At 40.4% G+C, this 24,796-nt stretch overlaps 1 protein-coding gene across 3 annotated transcripts in view; it reads left to right on the top strand.

The window, feature by feature from the left end:
* The first annotated feature begins 7,918 nt into the window (after positions 1-7,918).
* The window catches only part of EPN1 (epsin 1), a 57,581-nt gene continuing 40,703 nt past the window's right edge, over positions 7,919-24,796 (top strand). Inside the window, exon 1 of one of the 3 annotated variants that reach the window (XM_070727557.1) lies at positions 7,919-8,477. The gene's annotated coding sequence lies outside the window, so the exon portion shown is untranslated. The remainder of the gene's footprint in view (positions 8,478-24,796) is intronic. The other 2 variants (XM_070727558.1, XM_070727556.1) reach the window with 2 other exon arrangements.

The following is a 24,796-nucleotide window of genomic DNA, read 5'->3' as shown; positions in this document are numbered from 1 at the left end:
AGATTCTCAGTCATTCAGGTCATGGTTGTCCCAAAGGTGGTTTTTCAGGAGACAACGAGACTTTCTTGTTTTTACTTTTGAAGACATTTCGCTTCTCATCCAAGAACCTTCTTCAGCTCTGAATGGATGGTGGGGAATAGAAAGATTTATATTCCTTGTAGACAGCTGGCCATTTCTATCCTTTTGCTGCAATAACCCTGTAAAACAGAGATCCTCAAGTTTTTTAAATGGGAGCAATTCATGGTCCCTTAGACTTTTGGCAGCCTGGATTGGCGAGGTGGACATGTGACTGGGTGGGTGTGGCTAATTTAGCAGTCCATTTTGTCTTTGTCGTTCTTAATGAACCCAAGGGCATCTATTTATTAAATAACACACTTCCCCACAAAAGGGAAAAGCTCACACTTTCTTGGCACTTGCGTAATTTCAGTACAACAGCAAATTCAGACTTCTTAAAATAGGCCATTAAAACAGAATAAAATAAACAGGATTTCCTTCAAAACAACTCCTGATTATATGTTTCAGAAGACTACACAATAAACCTGAAAACCCCCTTGATTTGGGAAAGAGAATCACTCTTAAAATCCATTAGCATTGCATTTTTCTGAATGCACCATATACCCTTATGTTTTGTAAATTGATTTCTGATGCATTTAACTTATGTGTTATCTTTTGTTACTACTTCCAGAAATATTAATCTGCCTTTCTTACTTTATCTAAAATGAACAGATTTCAAATTATATAAACATCATTGAGAAAGTTTCAGGCAGTACCTTGATGCTAATTAAATCAAAAAGAGGCCAAATCAGGAGAACTGATCAGAAAGGACAGGCCACTTCCAAGTTTCATTTAGAGTTGGATGGGTAACAGAAAGAAAAAAACGTTTAAGTTAAATAGGCCTATATTGGTAATTACATAGCTAATCAGTTTAAGTCCTGAAACACAGGCAATGGAAAAAAAAACCCTCCTGCCAACCTCCCTCAGATGGCTACTCCTGAATTAAAGAAAGCTATCCTGTTTCCCCCAATATTAGACATCCCCTGATAATAAGCGCAGACGGGCTTTTGTGTGCTTATTTCAGGGTTCAAAAAAATATATAAGACAGGGTCTTATTTTGGGGAAAACATGGTAGCAATTGAGCATTGAAGCTAAAGTGGGTGGGGCAGCCTTGTGATCCTGTATGGGCCAGATTAATGGGACTTATCCTGCCCATGGGCTGTAGTTTGAGGACCCATGCTCTAAAATTTTGTAACTGGCCAGCTGTCTGCAAGGAATGTAAATACTTCCATTCCCCACCATCCTGTCAGAGCTGAAGAAGATTCTTGGATGGGAAGTAAAATATTTTCAAAAGCGAAAACAAGAAAATCCAGTTGTGTACTGAAAAAACACCTTTGGGATAAACTAAGATGGTTTAATGTGCTTTTCAAAGGGAAATTTACCAACAAGATGCTAACAGTATCAAAACCTGTCACTAATGTATGAGTAATCCTTAATGATGGTTATTGGGATCAGAATTTGTCACTAAATGCCATAAAATGCAATGTCACATGATTGCTACTTAATTCTGGCAATTCTGTTAGCTGGGATTAAGTGCACCATCAGATGATCACCATTTGAAACTTCCCGCTGGGTTCCCAATTTACAATCTTCATTGCCAGCTTCTGACAAAGTCAGTCAGAAGCTGGCAGTGAAGATTGTAAATGGCAATCAAATGATTACCGTAGAATGTTGCAATGTCATAATTGCAAGCTAGGCACCAAGCACTGGGATCATGATTGTGGGGATGCTCTTGAGGGCTGCAGTTATGAGAACCAGTTGTAAGTATGTGCAACTTTGATTGCTGAACAAATGATCATTAAAGGAGAATTATCTGTACAAGTGTAATGCTGGTTGAATCTTAAGAACAGATGATGCAAGTTATAATTTTTAATTAGGCTATCTATCATATTTGAGTTCTGCTAGAAGAATTCTGCACATTACTTCTGCAATGTAGAAATCGACAAATCTATGACTAGATTTCTCAGATGCTATTTTTGTGGGACTGTTTGGGTGCAAATAGCTTGTATTCTGTAGATCAATGCATTGTTATATTTGTAGAAGATGATGCATAAGCATCAGTTCTGTTGTGCAGGGGGCTGAGCTTTTGGTAACCTTGAGCAGAATGAAATGCTAGTACATGGTACTTGGGTCTATAAACATTCCAAAAGTTTACATTTTCATTCAACTCTTTTCCACAAAACTATTTCTTCCCCTTAAAAGGTACAAGTGAATACTTAAGACTGGTCAATTTATGCTGACAACTTTATCCTGAGGAATTGCTGAATAAGCCTTCTAACATTCTATGCAATACTTCACTGCCTAGTATCTTTTCAGAGGTTTTACCAGTATATAAGGAACAAAACGAGAAAGGCCAATGTGTAGCAGAGTTTAATTTGTGGCTAAAGAGTGGTGTCAGAAGGGAAGGCCTTTATTTTATTAGTTATGATGTTGGTAGCTAATCCAATGAAAAACTGTACAAAAGAGATAGTTTGCATCCATCAAAGAAAGGGACTGAGCTACTTGGTATTAAATTCACAGATTTCCTGGATAAACATTTAAACTGAACAGGGACAGAGAATTGATACAGAACATTTCTTTCTCCAGCAATCTAAAATCAATGCACACAACATAGATGTGTGTGCAGATAGGTTTATTAGCCCTCTGTCAAGCAAAGCCAAGCATTTAATAGTGTCATATATCATGTGCTTGCACTAATCAAACAGATAGCAAGAAAGTAGGGGCAGTCAAGCACAACACAGATTATGTGGACAGTAAACACAGGGTCAATCAAAATGGACTCAAATGTCTATACACCAGTGCACAGAGTATGAGGAATAAACAGGGTGAATCAGAAATTCAAGTAAATGAGGGAAGATATGATATTGTTGCCATTACAGAAACTTGGTGGAATGAAACTGACAAATGAAATATACAGCTAGAGGAATTTAAATTATTTAAAAGAAATAGACCAAATGAAGGAGGTAGAGTTTCACTAAAAAATAACTACATCTCTACAGAAATAGAGAAACAATAATAAAAATTATCTTGAATGCATTTGAGTCAATATTAAAGGGGGGGTGGCATTGCCACCCAACCAAACAGGAAGTACACCAAGTAGAAGATCCAACTGGTCCCTAACAAACCTAGCAGACAATTGTGTTACCCAAAAAGAGAAGGGAACAAGAGGATCCACCATATTGGATTTGATACTAACAGAGATGAAATGATAGGTGTTTTAGCTATAGGAACCTTGGGGGCAAGTGGTCATGCAATATTGTAATTCAACATTATACAAATCCAAGCAGCAGAATCAAACTAAAATCTTGGATTTTAGAGAGCTAATTTCAATAAACTTAGATCCTGAGAAGGATTCCATGGACGAGAATCCTCAAGGGGAAAACAACTCAAGAAGCTTGGGAAATTTTGAAAAGTGAGGTTATAAAAGCCCTGTCTACCACATTACCAATGAAGAAGAAAAATAATAGGTCACAAAAGAAACCAGCACGGCTGTATAAAGAACACTGACAAATTGAAAGACAGAAATGACAAGTATAAAAAGTGGAAAGAAGGGGAAATAACTAAGGCAGAATACCATCAAATAGTCCAAGCCTGTAGAGACGAATTGAAAGCTAAGGCTCACAATGAACAAAGGCTTGTGACAAATGTAAAAAGTAACAAAAAAAAGCTTCTTCCAACATATTAAAAACAAGAAAAAAGTCAAGGAAACAATTGGTCCATTGCAGGGAGAAAGTGGCAAGAAGGTGACAAGCAACAGGGAGAAAGCAGAGCTACTTAACTCATTTTTTTTGCATCTGTCTTTACACAAAGGGGGAAAAAACCAGTCCAAACACAACACTGCCAAAAACAGATTTGGGACACAAAATAGGGAACAAAATGGTAAGTAAACATTCGTCTCCCCTAGATGAGTTCAAATCACCAGGACCGGATGGATTATACCCCAAGGTTCTGAAGGAACTGGCAGACGAGATCTCAGAACCATTGAACTATTATCTTTCAAACATTCTAAAGCACCAGGGAACTGCCAGAGGACTGGAAAGTAGATTATGTAGTTGAAATCATAAAAAAAAAAACAGATCCAAGAAACTGGACACCTATCAGCTTGACTTCAACACTAGCGAAGATTCTGGAAAAGATAAAAGCAATGAATCAACACCTAGAAGTAAACAAAGTAATAACCAAAAGCCAACATGAGTTTGTCAAAAGCAGATCATGCATTACTAATTTTACTGCATTTTGACAATGATAAAATTAGTGGACCGGAGGAATGTTGTTGATGATAATTTATTTGGACTTCAGTATGGCATTTGATAAAGCAGACCATAACCTACTACTAGATAAAGTAGAAAAATGTGGAATGGACAGCAACACCAGATGGATTCAAAATTGGCCGACCAACCACATTCAACGTGTACTGCTCAATGGGACTGCATCTATATGGATGGAAGTACGCAGTGGAGTACACCAAGGCTCTTTTTAGGCCCAGTACTCTTCAGCAATGATTTGGACGAAGGGTTATATGGGGAACTCATAAAATTTGCAGATGATACCAAATTGGCAGGATTGGCCAATTCTCCAGAAGATAGGCTCAAGACACAGAAGTTTCTTGACAGAATTGAATAAAAATGATTAGGGGACTGGAGGCTAAAACATGAAGAATGGGTATATCTAGTTTAATGAAAAGACAAGGGGAGACATAATAGGAGTGTTTCAATGTCTGGCATTACCACAAAGAAGAGCGAGTCAGCTGTTCTCCAAAGCACCTGAGTAAAACAAGAAGCAATGGATGGAAATTAATCGAGAGAATTTAGGACTAAGGAGAAATTTCCTGACAGAACAGTTAATCAGTGGAACAGCTTGCCTCCAGAAGTTGTGAATGCTCCAATGCTAGAAGTTTTTAAGAAGATATTGCTGAACCATTTGTCTGAAGTAGAGTAGGGTTTCCTGCCTAAACTGGGTTGATGAAGACTTCCAAGGTCCCTTCCAACTCTTATATAACAGTGGCCCTTATCAATGACTAAAAATAAAAACAATGGAATTAGCACGATCTACACAATCTGTTCAGGTTGCAAGGATTAACCTATATTTGCTGCAGAATTTGTGGTCATTACTGAATTCTGATTTATTTAGCAACACACCACTATAGTTTATGTAAGACTTAAAAAACTTGCCTCAGCTAAAAAAAATGAAGCTTAGAGCTTGTTCACAAAACTTAAGATAGTAAATTAAAGATTATAATGCTCAGTGGAGTTTATGTTGGTTTGTGTACAACTGTAGCATAACCCTTGAAAGTTCCCAACAGGGACTGATACAAACATTTGCAATTATTCTGCCTCCAAAATATCCAGGCTTATATATGAAGTAACTAGTAACTAATATTAATAACCAATTTAAAACTTAGTTGACCTTTCTCGCTATTTGCAATTTTAAAAATTAATGAACTGCTAAATTTAGTCAGCCTGATGAAATGTGTGCTCAAATTGATACTAGATATACGAGATACTAATTCAACTTAATGGGGAATTTCATGTTGCTATCATTATTTCAAAGTGCCTTTACTGAGTTTGGCTTTGCTTCTGTGAACACAGAAATGGGAAAATAGGTTCCATAGCTTCTTAATTTTATACTCTTAACATTTGGTGTTACTATTAGATCTGTTACTGGACAGACTTTATAAAATCATATAAATTTATTTTCTAATGTATATTACAGGTACATCCACAAATAGTATATTGTAGGTAATTGCTTAAAACTAGGAGTAGACTAGTATGGATAGATAAGGAGAAAATGCAAGTTTTCTTGAGTAATAGAACAGTTTCAAATAGGAAAGCTAGATAAGTTGATCATCTGAGAATTATAGGTGGGCAAATATATTTCTTATTGCAGAGTAACAAAGTAATGGGAAATGCTTAACTTTTAAGGCCTGTGACTGCTAAAGCAACGGCACATTAACGCCATGAATATCTCTAAACCAATGGAATTTTAACATGCATTTTCTTTTCTTTCCTATTTTTCTCAGATATATTTTATTACATTTTTAATTCTGCCATTGAATAAGTTTAGAATAGAAAAAAAATCTCTTCCCAAATGTTATCCTTGCAGGCACAGCAATGTGAAACAGAATTAAGGAAAAAAAATCTAATCTTGTGGACTAAGGTTAACCAATATGTCTAATGGGTAGCCATAATTAAAGTTGCAGTTGTAGCCTAGAAGTACAACATTTATACTGGCTTTTTAAAAGGCCAGAGACTTTAAAGAAATCCTAGGGACAAAAAGGAATATCTCTTCCACAAATATATGAGGAGTTATTGAAAAGGGTCTTCTCTGTGGCCATGGTTTGGAATTTCTATCAAAGGAAGCTTTATGTCACCAGTTTGTCATAACACGTCGTCCCTTTTAACAATCCTTAGATGTATGATGTTGATATTCAACTCCTTTACGTCAGTATCTAGTTATCCCTTTTCAGTGAATGGTTTAAATAATTGTGGGGTTTTGTTACTTGTTTGGGTTGTACCTTCAGTATTTAGCTGTGATGGAGAAGACTAATAATTTTTAATTTGCTTTAAATTTTTCAGAAAATTAATATTTTAGATAGGGCCCTGAGCTTTTAACAAAATACCCAAAGCAGAGAATTCCATTGTATTATTTTCTATGTATCTATGCTTATAAGATCCTTTATAATCACTCCAGATATACCATTATTTTGTATGTGCCTAGTTTGTAGAAGTTCATACACAATAAGAAAACTTTTCAATCAGTGTTCTCCGGCTCCAATAACATACTTTTGTAGTTAATCAGACTACTGGATTTTTCTTGGTGGTGGGGGGAGGGAATTGTATGCTACCACTTTGCCAAAATGGGTACACATTAATGTAACAATAAACTGAGTTTTCTTTACATTTAATGGAAAATTTGCTGAATGTATAAGAAAAAAATAAAAGAGATTCAGAGTTATGATTTGGAGTGGTCTCTTTATCAAAATATTTAATTTATAGGTGCAGGCAGAAGATGGGACTCAAGACATTGCTATACAGTACTTTTCCTCATGGATCTAATCCCAAACTTACCTTTACATTAACACCACGTAGGAAAATGCTAGCGCTGTTCCTTTAAAATTCAGAAGGTGATTTGGGATTGGCTACTATTCATCGTAGGCCACATTTCTGATTGGCGTTCCCCTGGGGTGGGGCTCGCCATTTGGGCAAGCAGGTACCAAATTGGAGTTTGGGGAGAAGTGCGGTACAACCAGGGGGAACAGCTGCAATTCTCACTGGAGCGGTGCCTCATTGCAAGTAGCTATGCTTTCTGACTTCCTGCAGATTCACACAATGCCATTTTGTTTATTGAACACTTGGCAAGATTGTCCTTGGAGGAAACTTAACTGATATTCATGTTTTTAGTGTTGGATTCTTGTTTCGATTATACTTAAGTAAAAAATCGCTTTTTGAGATTTTTGGGTGGTGTGGTTTAAAAAAAACAGGGTCTACCCCCGCCTCCCCATAAACCAACATGAAAAAATGAAAAGATTTTATGCGCAATTAATTTTTTTTAAAAGAAAATCTATTACCGGATTCGACCGTTTGCATTTTCTTCTCTGCCATTTGTGGTTTGTTTTGTTGGTCCCGGCTCATTTTTGGCTTGATTAAAATATTCTCTCTATGATGCCGGCCTCTCAACATGGAGAAAGATGAGGGCGGAAATGGGCAACCCCCCTGGAGGCGGAAGCGGAGGCCAAGTCTCTGCTTCCGCTTCCGATTTGCCAGCCGTCCTCCCGGCGCCGTTGCCCGCCGCTATTGCCGCATCTATTCCGCGGGCTTGAGAGGGGCCGAAAGCCTTCGGAAGGGCCATAGAGTCCTGGCGCGGTAGAGCGGCCCATATTTCTCTGCATTGCCTGGGAGACGAGAGAGAGAGGCCGAGGTTGGGGAGGGGAGGGGGTGTCTTCATACTGGCCGACGTTTTGCACGGGGGCGAAGCTTGAACTGTCTGCTTGTCCCCGCCGCCCCCTCGTCGTCCTCCGTCCTGGTCCAGCCTGCGACCAGGAGAACTGGCCACCCTGACCTCCTTTGCCTTTGTGACCTTTGAACCCAGCCCGTGCTAGCTTCTCTCCCAGAGGCTCCTCGTTCTTTTCGGTTTCTCCTTCCCTCCGCGGAGGAGGTCTGTCCGCTCCTCTCTCGGAGGCTTTTTTCACCCCTGACGTTGCTGCTTTTTCCGTGCCCGCTTTCGTGTCTGCACCCCCTCCGATTCCTAAAGGAGGAGGACACCGGCTATGCCCCCTGGCTGGGGGAAGTGGGGAGGCTGACACGCTTACTGGGGGAGGGAGGAGGGGGGCTTCCGTGGTGGCGTGGCTGCCCACCCATCTGTCGTGGTGAGCCCCAACCCGCCTGCGGCCTGGAAGCATCGAAATTTCTCTTTACGCTATCCAGGTAAGTAAAACTGCCATTGGGCAGGTCAAGGTGTGAACGGTTAAAGAAGGGTGGAGGCTTAAGGAAAGGAATTATCTTTATATAATGTGTGGGACTGTGCGTGTGTCTCAACTCCCATTTCCTGTTGGCTGGAGGAGGTTCTTTCAGTTGGGAGAGCTGAGTCTGATTCTCAGAAATTAACTCGCAAAGACAGGTGGTGTATCCAGGAAGAGAAGGAACGGTGCTCTGATAAGGATGAATTTGGGCCAATATTTGGTAGGTGAAGACAAGTTACATGAGTGCCCAATACTTGGGGAAAAAACCAAGAGGATTTTATTTTTGATTAAAATGGAAGGATTTATTTTATTTATGGGATTTATCTGCTGCTCAACTCCAATTGGACTCTGTATATCTGCTGCCCAGCTCCAATTGAATATCAATGTGCCACCAGCAAATTTGATAGTGCAGGTTAAGTTTTAAATAAAGATTATTTATGAGAATGGAGCACGTTAGTATGTGTAATACAAATGGAGAATAAAATGAAATGGATTGATAGACTATTCAGAGGTGCAAAGAAATGCTGCTTCATGCTATAAATCCATTATTATAATGTGTTTTCATAGTAACTGCTACCTTTTGATAGCTTTGAATATAGATTAGAACAGCCTGTCAGGGGTTATTAATCAATACAGTTCTTAGCTGAATGTCTGTATTCAGAGATAGTATATCATTGATAAAACAGATATTCTTCAAAAACCCCAGGCTCCTGTATTGCTTTCATATCAGTTCTCCAGAGTTACATGGCTGTCCACTGTTGAAGAATGATAAGTACACATGCATTATTAGTTCAATTTAATTTAAAAAGTTAAGCAACTATTATTATTGCATTTGCTATTTTTCTTTCAGAACCACAAGGTGAAATACATGTTCTCACTCCGCCATGTTTTCATAACAACCTTGTAATTTTGATGAAGATACGAAGTTTAAAATAATACACAACTAAGGGAAAGGCTAAGGGAAAATTTGAACCTGAGGTTTTCCTCAGGTTTCCACACTTTTATTCACCTTTCCAAAATATCTTCCAGCTGTAGTATATAGGAACATTATTTCTCATTTGCCTCCTTTACTTTTAGCCTGGCCTGACTTGGAAATACTGTGGGTAAAAGAGAAATATGGCTAGTCCTTGACTTACAGCAATTCATTTATTGACCATTCATAGTTACAGCAGCACTGAAGAAAGTGGTTTATGACTACTTTTCATACACATGACTATTGCTGTATCCCCCTGATTTATGTTCAGATGCTTGATAACTGAGTCACATTTATGACAGTTGTAGTGTCCCTAAGTCATATGATTTTTTTGTGACATTTTGACCAGCAAAGTCAATGGGTTAAGATTCTCTTAGTAATCATGTTTCTAATTTAGCACCTATAGTGATTCACTTAATAACTGTGGCAAAAGGGGTAATAAAATGGGGCTAAATTCATTTAACAAATGTTTCACTGAGCAATATAAATTTTGTGCTCAATTGTGCTTGTATCTCAAGGACTACCGGTACAGTTCCAGCCTAAAATGCCTTTGCTTCCTAAATTCCTCCTTGCAATTTCAGTTTCAAGAAAAAAGAGGAAGTCAAAGAGCTTGCTTTCTCCTGATGTTCAGGTTGTTTGAGAGATTATATATTCTCTCAGTGGCTATCTTACCCAGAGTCAGTTTTGTCAGTGACCTTCAGGGTCCTGTGGTCTCTAGGTCTCTTAGAGCAGGCGTCTCCAAACTTGGCAACTTTAAGACTTGTGGACTTCAACTCCCAGAATTCCTCAGACAGCTTTGTTGAGCTTTGCTGTTTGAGGAATTCTGGGAGTTGAAGTCCACAAATCTTAAAGTTGCCAAGGTTGGAGACTCCTATCTTAGAGTACATGTGTTAGCTTTGTTTCAGGCAAACTTAGGACATAATGGAATGAGGCAACAGCTGTGATATTCAGGTAATGGACAATGAGAAATGTAAAAAAAAACCTGCTAGAAAAACATCAAATTATTTTCATTAAATCTTCAAATTAGAAATGTTTTTAAATCCTCAATAATTTCTAGTTATGACAGCTGGGAATCACTGTTGCAACACAGGGCCACTGATCGGGTAGTTTTCTCCTAGATCCAGCCACAGAAGGAATGTGTGATTTCATTAATGTGGGTTTTTAAATTGTTTTTGATGTTTAATTTTTGTTGCATGCTGCCCAGAGTCCTTCAGGAGTTGGGAAGTGTATAAATTTAATTAATAATTAATAATTAATAAATAATAAATAAATTAACTTTGAAGTATAATTGTACCTCCGGATTGCATAGTTAGTCTGCTTCATTTTTGTGGACTTGTGTTTCATGTGTGCTTAACCTTCACTGAGTCATATAAAACTAATTGGCTATATAATCATGACTAGCTGATGGATGATAAAGAAGAGTTGAGGGGGTGGGGCAGGCTGAATTTTGAAAGGATTTTCAAAAAAATTGCTTTTAAAAAAGTTTTAAATATTTCATTTTTAGGAGTAAGTATTTTAATTAATGAATTTGGAAGGCAACAAACTAAACTTACACTCAGTATTTTCACAGAATAGTATTGTACCAAACATTTTGCGCATGTTTATGCTACTTTTGACTAGTTTTTCCCAACACTTCCAACGCTCTTAAAGAAAGTAAGAGATGGAATCTTTTTGGCATCTGTAGAATTCCCAGCTGGGAAAGAATGGGATTGGGAGCTCATCAAAATTGGTGGATACTTTAACATTCAAATGATTGAATTGCCTGGATTTTGTTATTTAATATTTACTGCCTCTTATTCTTCCTCTCTCCCCTAACCAAAGATTAAATATATGTTATTAACAGTAATTGTTCTTTCCAATAATCAATCTTCATTTCCTTATCTTGGAATTCCTTGAGATTTCTAGAAAAAAGATACATTTTTTTCTGCATTTTTTGGATTGTCAGTGGTTTCAGGATATAAAAATTATTCCATCCAGAAAAGTGAGCCACGATGTATGAGATGTGAAAAGAAAAGACGCAAATAGGCTTTATTTTAACCTATAAAATAAGCAGCCTTATCTTAATTCTTTCTACTGTGGTGTCTTCAAATTATGTATAGACTACAGCTCCCCTAGTGCCCAGTTCATGCAGTTTACCTGTGAACATGGCTGTTTCATGCAGCTGTCATGAGTTATAGCTGCAGTATTGCATCTGGATCTTTGTCTAGTTCACTTTTAAAGTTAAGCAAGCAAGAGACAAATTTCACGTTAGTAGAAATCATTCTTTTCTGGATCTGATGACTATTAACTGCATTTACATTTTCTCCAGCATGGAGAATAAGGTAAATATTTCCTTCTCCATACTATAGCCAAAGTTTTGCATTTTAAAAATGCATTTTAAGCATTTTAAAGAACATGCTTCCTCTTCTGGTTTGCTTTAAAAAAAAACAACCCCTACTTTTTATTTTTTACACAGGGAAAATGTTTCAGTCTTTAAACTATTATAAGAAATAGTAACTTTTACATGATTTTGTTACTTTCAAAGTAACTGTTTCCATCAACTGTTTATCATTAAGGCATCAAAAGAATATTTCCCTTTATTTGTTATCAATATTTGTATCCAGAAATGTGCACCAAAACATTTTTCAGAGTAATTTTTTTTCTATGAAAATGTTTCTCTTCAGGCAATTTTTGTGAATTCGGAGTAGTATATATTATTAGGCGATTGTTGTTGCTTTTTAAAAAATATGTTGGAATTTCATGGTTCCTTTTCCCTAAGATCAAATTTAGTATTATTCATTCATTCAATTTTTATGTCGCCTTTCTCCTTCGACTCAAGGCAGCTTACAACATGTTAGCAATAGCACATTTTTTTTAACAGAGCCAACATATTGCCCCCACAATCCAGGTCCTCATTTTACCCACCTGGATGGAAGACTGAGTCAACCTTGAGCCGGTGATGAGATTTGAACCGCTGACATACAAATCTACAGTCAGCTTCAGTGGCCTTCAGTACAGCACCCTCTACCTGCTGCGCCACCCCGGCTCTAAAATGCTTATTGAACACGTCTCCACAGGATTTTGTTTCCTGGAAAACTCACATCTTATGCGTATTAAATGCTGTAGTGAATGTGTTTATTGCACAAATAATTATGCATAAGTATTTGCATGTTTGTATCCCATCTGTCATCAAAGGAATGAAAATCAAAGTTCCTTAGTCATGTTGAACTGGATATGGGTTGATTATTGAATTACTAAAAACTGCCCATTTATAGCTGCACTTGGCTGTACTGTCTAAGTTTCATCGACAATTCATGTCATTTGCTCTTTATACTGGATTCATGTACAGTGGTACTTCTACTTAAGAACTTAATTCGTTCCGTGACCAGGTTCTTAAGTAGAAACGTTCTTAAGTAGAAGCAATTTCTTCCATAGGAATCAATGCAAAAGCAAATAATGTGTGCAAACCCATTAAGAAAGAAATAAAAGCTCAGAATTTGGGTGGGAGGAGGAAGAGGAGGAAGAAGAGGAGGAGGGCAGTTGCTGCTGAAGGAAGAAGGTGAAGTGAGGGGAATCAAAAAAATCCAAAACTTTAAGGCTTAAAAAAAAAAGAGGGACTCTGAGGCGGCGAGGAAGAGCATGCGCCTCCCATACACCTGGCGTGAGGCTGCCTCCCACACACTGCACCAGAGAGAGAAATCTAGGCGGGTGAGAGAGGGGAACCTCCTGCTCCTTTGACAGAAAGATGGCTGCTGCTTTTTCTGCTGCTACCTGCTGCCTTTTCCTTCCCATGCTGAAGGGCTCCTCTCTCCTCTCGCTCGCTCGCTCGCTTTGTAGCCGGCACCTTTCCTTCACTGTGGTGACTCCTCGGTTTGGCTGAAGCTGAGTTGATCTGGCTGGGGCAAAGCGCCCCCTTTTGCCTTTTCGCGCCTGGACGCTCTGGGAGGCAACCTTGCACCGGGTGTGTGGGAGGCAGCAGGAGGGAGTCACCACAGAGAAATGGTTTATTCCCTCTCCAAGCACCCAGAGAAAGGAAAATGCTCCGTTTGCTCTGGGCTGTCAAAGCCTCCTTACGCGCCCCCGAAAAGCCGAGAAAAACCAGAGATAGCCGGGATTAAAGGGGGAATGGCAGGAAACTGGCCGGGCCTTTGTGCCGCTCTCAAATTTCCTGGGAAATTTTTCCGGGCTCGGGTTCTTAAGTAGAAAATGGTTCTTAAGAAGAGGCAAAAAAATCTTGAATACCCGGTTCTTATTTAGAAAAGTTCTTAAGTAGAGGCATTCTTAGGTAGAGTTACCACTGTAATTCTTTTTCAACCCTGCTTTTATTAGGGTAGGTTAAAAACAAATAGGGTGCTCTAGAGTAGGGGTCACCAACCTTTTAGACCCCAGGGACCACTAAATCCATAATTCTATATCCCATGGACCATTATCACGAATCCAGCGCGATGCTTACTGAAGTGCCTGGACTCCCAGTGACAGGATTGGGTCCTTCAGGCACTCTCTCCCCCCCCTCCCCCACCTTTCCCTCCTCCTCTTTCTCTTTCTGATTCTCTCTTTCTGATTCTCTTTTTCCTGATTCCCTTTCATTCTTTTTTTCATTATCTTTCTCATTCTGTCTCATTCTGATTCTCTCTGAGTGTGTGTCTTTCTGATTTTCTCTTTCTCCCACTCTCATCTCTCTTTCCCCCTCTTTCTCTCTCATTTTCTCTCTTGTTTAAATTCTCTTTCATTCTCTCATTCTCTCTCTCATTCAGATTCTCTTTCTCCCCCCCCTCATTCTCTTTAATCTTTCTCCTATTTCTCTTTCATTCTCTCTCATTCTGATTTTCTTTCTCCTCCTCTCATTCTCTCTTTCATTCAGTCTGTCTGTCTCTCATTCTCTCATTCTATTGTGTTTGTGTGTGTGTGTGTGTGTCTGAGTTTCTCTTCTCCCACTCTCATTTCTCTTTCAATTCAATTCAATTTATTAAATTTGTATGCCGCCCTTCTCCGAAGACTCGGGGCGGCTCACAAATCTTTCCTTCTCTTTCTTTTTCTCTCATTCTCTGTCTCTCATTCTGATTCTCTTTCATTCTCTCTTTCATTCTCTCATTCTCTCTCTCATTCTGATTCTCTTTCTCCCCCCACTCATTCTCTCTTTCATTCTCTCTGTCTCCGTCTCTCATTCTGATTCTCTCTCTCTCTGATTTTCTCTTTCTCCCATTCATCCCTCTTTCCCTCTTTCTCTCATTCTGATTCTCTTTCTTTGATTCTCTCTCTGATTTTCTCTTTCTCCCATTCATCCCTCTTTTCCTCTCTTTCTTTCTTTCTCTCATTCTGATTCTCTTTCTTTGATTCTCTCTGATTTTCCCTTTCTCCCACTCATCTCTCTTTTTCTCACACACATTCTGATTCTCTTTCATGCTCTCTCTCATTCTGATTCTCTTTCTCCCCCTCTCGTTCTTCTTTCATCTCTCTCCTACCTCTATTTCATTCTCTGTCTCTTTCATTCTCTCTCTCATTCTGATTTTCTCTTTCTCCTACTCTCTCATCTCTCTTTCCCTCTCTTTTCTTTCCTTCCTTCCTTCCTCTTTCTCTCTGATTTTTTCATTCTCTTTCAATCTCTCTCTCTCTGTCTCTCTCATTCTGATTCGTTCTCTCTCATTCTCTCATTTTCTCTGTCTCTCACATTCTCTCTCTTTCTCTTTCTGATTCTCTCTCTCTCATCTCATGGGCCAGGCCAGTGACTTAAGCCTCTCATCAAGAGACTGAGGTGTGTGAAGCACCAATAAGGGCTGGAAGAAACTCCCGCGAATCCTACAAGAAACAAAGCTTCACTCCCAGTCTGGAATATGGAGCAAATCTTCATTTCCCAAATTTCCCTTCTCAGACCAGGCAAGGAATGAGTTGAAAGGGAAGGGACGGGGACAGTCACTGATTGGTTCAGCCGACAGGAAGCCATAGCAGAGGCTGGGGTTGCCAATACCTGTTGCTTCATCCTGCCTGTGCTGCCACCCCCCATACTCCTTGCACCATTACCTAATGCCAGCTTGTGAGGGCTGCACTGCAAAGTTGCAAGTTGCATGTACCTCCCTCTATGGCAGAGATTTCCAGCACCACCTCGAGCTGCCTGGCCAGTTCCATATTCCAGAGCTCTAGTCAGAGGACTGGCCATTCGTTATCCCAAAGCAGCTTCTCTACCCATGTGCTCCACGGGCCACCAAAAGTTTATTGCAGACCTGTGCTCTAGAGCAGTGTTTCCCAACCTTGGCAACTTGAAGATATCTGAACTTCAACTCCCAGAATTCCCCAGCCAGCTATGCTGGTTGGAGAATTCTGGGAGTTGAAGTCCACAAGTCTTAATCTTGCCAAGTTTGGGGACCCCTGGTTTAGATAAATGAAAGAAAGATGGTGAGAGCATTGGATTCTGTGTCCATTGGCCAATTGCTCCTCTTATAGAGTGGTATATGTCCTGCATGATCTAGTCCATTGGACAAGAAAAGCAAATTTCTCCAAAAGAAAATTTTAATTTGTAAGTAAAAGAAACAAGTGTGTCAGGGTTCCAAAAAACACCCCCAGTGAAATAAAACTCCAAGGCCAGAAGTTCCTCAAAGTTCCACTTTATTAAAGATGTCGTGTTGGCACATTGGGGAAGACATGAATCTGAATGCTTCCAGGTTTTCCCCAACCAGTTGAAAGTTCACAGCCCTGCTCTACAGCCACAGGTTCATCACAATCCAATATTCACACTCAACTGGAAATCTCCCAGTCACTCCCATCCAGATGCAGGCAAGTATCCTTGATTCCCAGAGTAAAGAATGTTGCTAGGGCTAATCTTCCATCGCTCCAACCAAAAACCCCTCCCAATTTCCCAGACTAAAGTATGTGGCAGTTAGTAAGCTGTAAAAGTAGAGGGAAATGGCTTCCAAAACTGACGCAGTGCTAGTTTTCATGCTACTGTACTTTTTATCCTAACCTTGCCTAGGACATTTTATCTGCAAATTATGCTATGTATATTCTTCGTTTCTGGCAATTTGGTTAAGCTTTGGCAGAAGAGACTCGCTGTCTACTGTAATACAGATAAAATGCATGAGGTTCCATTCATCCGAAGAGTATTCTGAGGAGATAATAATATACAGTGATACCTTGTCTTACAAACTTAATTGGTTCCGGGACAAGGTTCTTAAGGTGAAAAGTTTGTAAGACGAAACAATGTTTCCCATGGGAATCAATGGAAAAGCGATTAATGCGTGCAAGCCCAAAATTCAGCCGAAACGCCCATTTTTGTGCTGCTGGGATTTCCCTGAGGCTCCCCTCCATGGGAAACCCCACCTCCAGACTTCTGTGGTTTTGCGATGCTGCAGGGGAATCCCAGCATCGCAAAAACTAGTGCTTCGTTGGCAATGGAAGTCCGGAGGTGGGGTTTCCCAGCGAAGGGAGCATCAGTGAAATTGCAGCATTGCAAAAACACCGAAGTCCTTGAAACCCCACCTCCGGACCTCTGTGTTTTTGCGATGCTGCGATTTCACTGAGGCTCCCCTCGCTGGGAAACCCCACCTTCGGATTTCCGTTGCCAACGGAGCACCCGTTTTTACACTACTGGTATTCCCCTGCTGGTATTCCCCTGCAGCATCACAAAAACACGGAGGTCCGGAGGTGAGGTTTCCCATGGAGGGGAGCCTCAGGGAAATCCCAGCAGTTCAAAAACAGGTGCTTCGCTGGCAACGGAAGTCCGGAGGTGGGGCATCCCAGCGGCGGCGGTGGGTTTGTAAAGTAAAAATAGTTTGTAAGAAGAGGCAAAAAAATCTTAAACCCCAGGTTTGTATCTCAAAAAGTTTGTATGACGAGGCGTTTGTAAGATGAGGTATCACTGTATGTCTTTTGAAGTCTTATATCCCTAACATTTATTGATTCTAGATATATCCCAATTTTCAGCTAAGATTAGCTGCCGAGGCAGTTTTAAAAGTTTACCCAAATCTATCGAATCATCAAAAAATGTTGCAGTGTGAGTTACCATCTCTGTCATTTGGCAAGGCAGGCAAGATATTACTCTAGAGAAGGAAAAGGGAAACTACAGCTGGCGGTTGTGGTGTTGGAAGGGGAAGTGGGCTGACTGATGGGTTTTTTTAAATGCCAGCCCACAGAAACAGCTGTTAATTGAAGTTGTCTCCAAATTTGATTTGTTTTCTTAAATGCTTGCTTAGGAAGTTTCACAAGGCTGACATCCTGTGTCACAGGTCTGTGTTTATATTTTTTTTCTGGATTGTGGCTACCTTATAGCGAGTTAGACCCTTGATCTGATTATAGCTGCATTTGCATCTCCTGATTGGTCAAAGACTGTCCATGGTCTCAGACAGAAAGCAAAATAAATTAGCAGTAATACCAGCAAGAGTATAAGGCGGGTGGAATAATTTCTGCATCTGTTGGTGATTATTTTTTAATATTTTAAATAAATTTTGGGGTGGTTTTGGTTTTAATTTCTGCAGTGGGCAGAAAAAAAGCTTACAGTGTTCCCTCGATTTTCGCGGGGGGTGCGTTCCGAGACCGCCCGCGAAAGTCGAATTTCCGCGAAGTAGAGATGCGGAAATAAATACACTATTTTTGCCTATGAACAGTATCACAAGCCTTCCCTTAGCACTTTAAACCTCTAAACTGCAATTTCTCATTCCATTAGCAACCATTTAGATTATTACTCACCATGTTTATTAAAGTTTATTTTAAAAAATATTTATTAAAGGTGGACGAAAGTTTGGCGATGACGTATGATGTCATCGGGAGGGAAAAACCCTGGTATAGGGAAAAAACCCGCAAAGTATTTTTTTAATTAATATTTTTGAAAAACCGTGGTATAGCCGTTTCGTGAAGTTCGAACCCGCGAAAATCGAGGGACCACTGTATTTACTTATTTGTGGTACTGTTTTTGCCTGACTATTTCATCCCCAAATCATTCCTATTTTGCCTCATTTCACCAGGAGCGCCCCTCTCCCCAGCAGCAGCAACAGATCTCAAACATGTTGCTCATCACCCCAGCGTTCTAACCTAATGAGCCACTGGGCTCCTTCAGTGCCTTTTCTTATGCGCAACTTCAACGTGAAAGGAGTCCCCAACTAGGCGTCCCCCAGGCAATGCTGGTACCACTGGCAAATCCTTCACCACAGGGACACTTTGGTGGTAGTAACAGGGAATGGGAGGGTGGTGAAATTCATAGAAACATAGAAGACTGACGGCAGAAAAAGACCTCATGGTCCATCTAGTCTGCCCTTATACTATTTCCTGTATTTTATCTTACAATGGATATATGTTTATCCCAGGCATGTTTAAATTCAGTTACTGTGGATTTACCAACCACGTCTGCTGGAAGTTTGTTCCAAGGATCTACTACTCTTTCAGTCAAATAATATTTTCTCACGTTGCTTTTGAACTTTCCCCCAACTAACTTCAGATTGTGTCCCCTTGTTCTTGTGTTCACTTTCCTATTAAAAACACTTCCTTGCAATTCATTTTAAATGACATATACAGGGTGTCCCAAAAATGTATACACATTTTAAATAACTATAAACTTGGTGTTTATTTATAATTTTATTATTTCAAAAATGTAAAAATATTCACAAGTATCATTTTATTGTTTTTTATTGTTTTTATTTGTTTTCAAAGGTTAGTCTGGCTGTCATTATTGTGTTCAGGGATTGAATCTGCAAAATAAACACAAACAGTTTAATTATTGGCTATTTACAATTATTTAAAATTAGTTAAAATGCAGTGAAAAAAAACAATAAAATGATACTTGTAAATATTTTTACATTTTTGAAATAATAAAATTATAATAAATGCCAAGTTTACAATTATTTAAAATGCGTATACATTTTTTTTTGAGATACCCTGTAGATCAAAATTTTAAATAGAAAATTAAAAGGGTTGAATTACTATATGTTAGAGCAGGGATGGTGAACCTATGGCATATGTGCCGCAGGTGGCACGCGGAGCCATATCTGAGAGCACGCAAGATGTTGCCCTATGTCAGCTCCAACACGCATGTGTGTGTTGGCAAGCTGATTTTTGGCCTTTTTGGCTGTTTTTGCTCTTCCTGAGCTTCAGGAAAGGCCCGTGAAGCCTGGGGACAGTGAAAAATGGGCCAAGGCCAACTAGAAGTTCAGAAATGAACTTCCAGCTGGCCCGTTTTTCGCCATCCCCAGGCTTCAGGAAATCCTCCTGAACCTCCGCAGTCTGCATTGGTTGCCGATCAATTTCCGGTCACAATTCAAAGTGTTGGTTATGACCTATAAAGCCCTTCATGGCACCGGACCAGAATATCTCCGGGACCGCCTTCTGCCGCACGAATCCCAGCGACCAGTTAGGTCCCACAGAGTTGGCCTTCTCCAGGTCCCGTCAACTAAACAATGTCGTTTGGCGGGACCCAGGGGAAAAGCCTTCTCTGTGGCGGCCCCGACCCTTTGGAATCAACTCCCCCCAGATATCAGAGTTGCCCCCACCCTCCTTGCCTTTCGTAAAGTTCTTAAGACCCATCTCTGTCGTCAGGCATGGGGGAACTGAAACATCTCCCCCGGGCCTATACAGTTTATACATGGAATGTTTGTGTGTGTGTTTGCTTTTAATAATGGGGTTTTTAGTGTTTTTTAAATTATTAGATTTGGTTTTTTACATTGTTCTTGTTATTGTTGTGAGCCGCCCCGAGTCTACTGAGAGGGGCGGCATACAAATCTAATAAATAAATAAATAAATTTCAAAAAACAGGCCAAGGGGCCTATCGGAAGTCCGGAGGCTTCAGTGAGGCCTGGGTGCATGCGCCGGGAGGCAGCCGAGGGGGGGGGGATTGTACGCATGCGCAGGGGAGAGAGCATTGCATTATGGGTGTGAGGATGCATGCACGCTATTGCATGTGTGTGCCCCCTTGTGGCACTCGAGACAAAAAAGGTTCACCATCGCCGTGTTAGAGCCTTTGCTTCATACGAGCGTCCAGTCTTCTTGTGGTCTGCAAAACCATGTAGACAATTTGAAGAAGAGATTAAGTGAATTAGGAACTTTTCACCCATTTCTCTTTGCAGTTGTAACTTTCTTCCCAAAATAGACGGCATTGAATCACAACATGGAAATTTCTTCAGCAGCCAGTAGAACTCAGTGGCACAAGTACATGCTAATCCCGGTGGTTGTACCTAAAAAGGTCATTTTTATCAAGGAGAGATCCAACCTAGAACCAAGGACAAAGGCCGTGAAAGTGACATTTATTTATAAGTGACCATTAATCAAGAGAATGGCTTTGAGCCAGAAATGGCTGGGTGTGGTACTGTTTTTGCCTGACTATTTCATCCCCAAATCATTCCTATTTTCCCTCATTTCACCAAGAAAAGTTATTTATCTTGATGTATTCCCATTAATCCACTCGCAGTGGGTGCTCCATTACGGACGGTTTTTTAAGAATTAAGCCATTTGTCTGGATGGGTGTAGGGCAGTGACGGAGAACCTACGGCATGTGTTCCACAGGTGGCACGCGGAGTCATTTCAGACAGCACGTGAGACATGGCCCTACGTCAGCTCCAGCATGCGTGCGTAGGCTGGCCAGCTGTCCTTTGGCCTTGGGCAAGGCCATTTCGCCCTCTGGATGCCTCAGGGAAGCTTCCCTGCAGCCCCAGAGTGTGAAAAATGGCACAGTGGGCAAACCAGAAGTTTGGCCATCTTTTCACCATCCCAGGCTTCAATGAAATCTGTGCGCATGATCAGAGGGTAGCGCATGAAGGTTGTGCGCATGTGGGATGGGGAGGAAATGACACATGAACCAGAAAAGGTTCGCCATCACCGGTATAAGGCCTCCTGCTTGAGCAAGGGTTGGATTAAAAGACCTCCAAGGCCCCTTCTGGCTCTGTTATTCTATATTCTGTAAAACTGAGTAAAACTCCAAAATATTTGCAGTACAGTTCCCTTAAACCCAGCCTGTGTATAGAATAGTGAGCGAGCAAGTGAGAGATGATAGAAACTACCACCTCCACATAGAGGTTAGAGAAGACTTACAAATTTACTTATTTATTTATTTATTTATTTATCTATCATTCATTCATTCATTCATTCATTCATTCATTCATTCATTCATTCATTCGATTTTTATGCCGCCCTTCTCCTTAGACTCAGGGCGGCTTACAACATGTTAGCAATAGCACTTTTTAACAGAGCCAGCCTATTGCCCCCACAATCCGAGTCCTCATTTTAACCACTTCCTAACAATGGAAGGCTGAGTCAACCTTGAGCCGGTGGTGAAATCTGAACCGCTGACCTACATGTAGTAATAAAAGTAAGAAAATGCATTGTATTATACAGTATTTGGTATTTCACCTTGTCTCTGTAATGTTCCTTGCGAAGTTTGAGAATGGAAGGAAATTGATCTATAAGTCTTTGGATCTTCCTCTTATCAGCTCTTCCGAGTTATGAAACCTGGGATACAATTTCCAAAAGAAAATGCTAACTAGGATTTTGGGAGAAGCCTAGAGATTTCTAGGTTGGTGGGGAAGCTGTTCAGTTTTGCTCTTTTCAAAAACAGATGAACACTGAACTTGTTTTAGGTTTTGTTTCTTAAAAAAAAAAAAATCTCAATGTGCTTTAAGTCGCTCTGTATTCCTGAGCAGGATGGGGAATACACTGATCCCCCGATCATTGCGAGGGTTCCGTTCCAGGACCCCTAGCAATGATCGGGTTTTTGCGAAGTAGTGCTGCGGAAGTAAAAACACCATCTGCGCATGCGCAGATGGTGTTTTTACTTCCGCAGCGCTAGCGAGGAGCCGAAGATTGGGGTTCCTGGGAAGGGGACTCAGCTTGTCCGCCGCCCGCTTCAGGACTCAGCTGGGAAGCGGCGAGAATGAACGGCGTGGGCGGGCGAAGGGCGGGCGGCAGCGAGGAGTTTGCGTGGGCGGTGGGGAAACTCCTCGCTGATGCCCGCCGCTCGCCCTCCTGCCAGCAAGAGGGGGAAGACCTAGGGAAGCCGCCCAGCAGCTGATCTGCCCGGCGCCATCTACGCATGCGTGCCCATAGAAAAAAAGGGCGCGCATGCGCAGATGGTGTTTTTACTTCCGGGTTGAAAAATCGCCATATAGCCATTTTGCAATGATCGGGGTCGCAGTACCCGGGGGATCACTGTATTCTTAAAATTGCCTCTTAAACCTCATTACATTAGAACTTTCCAAACCTAGAAATTTAGAAACGTGTGCCTGAAGTCAATGCTCCCATTTATTTGAACACAAGCGTCCTTATTGCACATTTAGGGCCTTTCAGTCACTTTTAACTGACTCAACGTGACTTTCGGTCACTTTAGCTTCTTTTGAATCGCCTTCAGGTTATTGGTTGGTGACTTGAAATTTTAGAGCTGGAAACCGAATTGAACAAAATGGAAAGGGGCAGAACGAGGAAGAATGCGCCACTGTGACTCATCCCTTAGAAATGTGGGCTTCCTTCCTTTCGAGGTTTAAGAATGTCGAGGCTTAAGTAGGGCAGAGGCTTCCAGGAAGCTAAGGAGAATTTGGGGTCAGATGTTGCCATCTGCACAATTTCCGCTTTCGGTCAGGGCTCCTGCCTCCCTTCTATTCCACCCATCCATCTACTCTTGGGAATTTTTGTTTCCAGCCTGAAGTGTCCCAGAAGCACTTTTGACAAGTCCAGATTCATTGAAATTGCTGAGATTACTTGGCTGCGGGAGGTGGGGTGGGGGAGAAAATGATGTTCATGTCTTCTTTTATATGGGGAAGGGGGGGTCGGGGGTAAGAGGTGAAATTAATAAATAACATAGGGAATTCTATATGTTCTATTCATTCGTTGTGTTTGAAGCTTTTTATTCTGGTATATAAAGGTTTAAAAACATGTTTCCCTCTATTTTTAAAAAAAAAAATTGTCCAAGCTTTTTTTTCTCCTGGGGTTTCATAAATCCCAATTTTGCAGATTCCAGTTCAGTTTCTTGCTCAGTTTCAGACTTTAGTACAGGTAGTCCTCGAATTACAACAGTTCATAGGGTAACTGTCTGAAGTTACAATGGCATTGGGAAAAAAAGACAAATTTTCACACTTATGACCAATGCAACATCCCAGCGACTGATTAGGTCCCACAGAGTGGGCCTTCTCTGGGTCCCGTCAACTAAAGAATGTCGTTTGGCGGGACCCAGGGGAAGAGCCTTCTCTGTGGCGGCCCCAGCCCTCTGGAACCAACTCCCTCCAGAGATCAGAATTGCCCCCACCCTCCTCGCCTTTTGTAAGCTCCTTAAAACCCACCTCTGCCGTCAGGCACAGGGGAACTGAGATGTTCTTTCCTCCTGGGCCTCTACAGTTTATGCATGGTATGTCAGTATGTATGTCTGTTTTTTATAATAAGGGTTTTTAGTTGTTTTATTATTGGATTGCTACATATTGTTTTTATCATATAAATCAAATAAATAAATAAATAAATAAATAAATAAATAAATAAATAAATAAATAAATAAATAAATCCCCTTGGTCACGGAATCAAAATTCAGATGCTTGGCCCCTGACTCCTATTTACGACGGTTGTCCCTGTGTCTTGTGATCCCCTTTTACAACCTTCTAACAAGCAAAGTCAATGGGGAAGGCAGATCCTCTTAACAACTGCAGTGATTCACTTAGCCAAAGTGGCAGGAAAGGTTGTAAAATGGGGCAAAATTCATTTAAGAAGCGTCTCACTTTAGTAAACATACATTTCCCCCCCTCAATTGTGGTGGTAAGTTGAGGATTACCTGTACAATGAACTTAAGCCTTTTATAGCACCTTTTGAAGCCTATTTCACGAGGCCATTGCAAAGATATAAGTAAGGTAGATTCTGTGCCTCCGTGAGCTTTTCTGAGGGAAAGTAGCTGTAAAATAAATCATGTAGGAGATTTTTGGATCTTGGTCCTGCCGGCGGATGCAAGTAAACGCTGCCAAAATTGCAACCTTAACAGAGATATCTGCTAGTGTTTTAACCAAAGAAACCTAGTCGGGGAAAAAGCATTGCTGCATTGGATAAAAAGTAAATGGAGGAAGAAATGGATAGTGTGATTGTACGCTGGTCAAAAAATAAAGGGAACACTTAAACACAGTATTTCTCCAAGTAAATCAAACTTCTGTGAAATCAAACTGTCCACTTATGAAGCAACACTGATTGACAATCCATTTCACATGCTATTGTGCACATTCAACCTTGTACAGAACAAAATATTCTTTTTAAAAAAAATTTAATAATAAACTATTGATTTTTTCATTAAAAAAACGCACAGACATACAAACATCTTCTTAGAAGTTAATTTTAAATACAGAAAAAGAATATATTCTTAGTTCATTAAGTCAACATATTAATCTAGATGAAAAGAA

This window comes from Erythrolamprus reginae, chromosome Z (assembly GCF_031021105.1).
Source record: "Erythrolamprus reginae isolate rEryReg1 chromosome Z, rEryReg1.hap1, whole genome shotgun sequence".
In the NCBI taxonomy this organism is placed as follows: Eukaryota; Metazoa; Chordata; class Lepidosauria; order Squamata; family Dipsadidae; genus Erythrolamprus; species Erythrolamprus reginae.
The sequence above is the reverse complement of the archived record's forward strand: the minus strand, read 5'-3'. Positions and strand labels throughout refer to the sequence as shown.